Here is a 900-nt window from a genome sequence, read left to right on the forward strand (position 1 = left end):
GCAGCGTTATAAATATAGACCACAAGATTTCATATATAAACGTTTTAATAAAAAAAATATTCTAAGTTGTTGAACACTTGATAACCATACTTAACATTTAATCAACGTCGCATATTCCCTTTATTATGAAATCTTACTACACCGTACCAAGTGTAGTTACCGAAACGAAGTACTGTGCAACCGTTGAATACTGGTCGTCCAGTCCGGTTGGGGTTGTCAGGCCCGATAGATCTATAAACAGGATTCGCGTTTACAATACTGCATGTAAATAGTAGTTACCAAGTTACAGGGAGATATGCCAGTGGTACAACTCAACGTAGAATATATAATTTTAATCACTTGTGTCCATAACGTAAATCATAAAATGCATGTATTCTCATCCCGAAATATGTAGAGTTTAAAAGTGGGACTATATACTCACCTTTTCCTTGAAGGTATTTAACTCGACTTGGTCTCCGATAGATATCACGAACCTAACCATATATATAATATATCAACATATTTTCTTTTTAAGTAATCGTTACATATATATATACTTTTAATACTTTTAATATTTTCTTAGTCCGTAGTTAGCAGTCCGATGTTAGTGGTCCACAATTAGTAGCTTAAATAAAATAAATTAAGACCCCATCATATTCGTATTGATCAGAATTAATCTCGACCCATGGTACCATGTTGTCAAATGACGTGTTGCGTACATAAAGTACCGTGTTGCCAAATGACGTGTTGCGTACAATCATGAGGTCTTATGATTAATCTTCTCGTGTTGTTTACGGGTGGTCCTGAAATATATAAAATCAAATCATAAGTAATTATATATAAAATATCATATTAATTAGAAAAGATATGATTAATTTACTTTTTCTCCAAATATTTTCGTAGCTAAACTAGCTTCGGATA

This window comes from Rutidosis leptorrhynchoides, chromosome 1 (genome assembly GCF_046630445.1).
Source record: "Rutidosis leptorrhynchoides isolate AG116_Rl617_1_P2 chromosome 1, CSIRO_AGI_Rlap_v1, whole genome shotgun sequence".
NCBI lineage: Eukaryota > Viridiplantae > Streptophyta > Magnoliopsida > Asterales > Asteraceae > Rutidosis > Rutidosis leptorrhynchoides.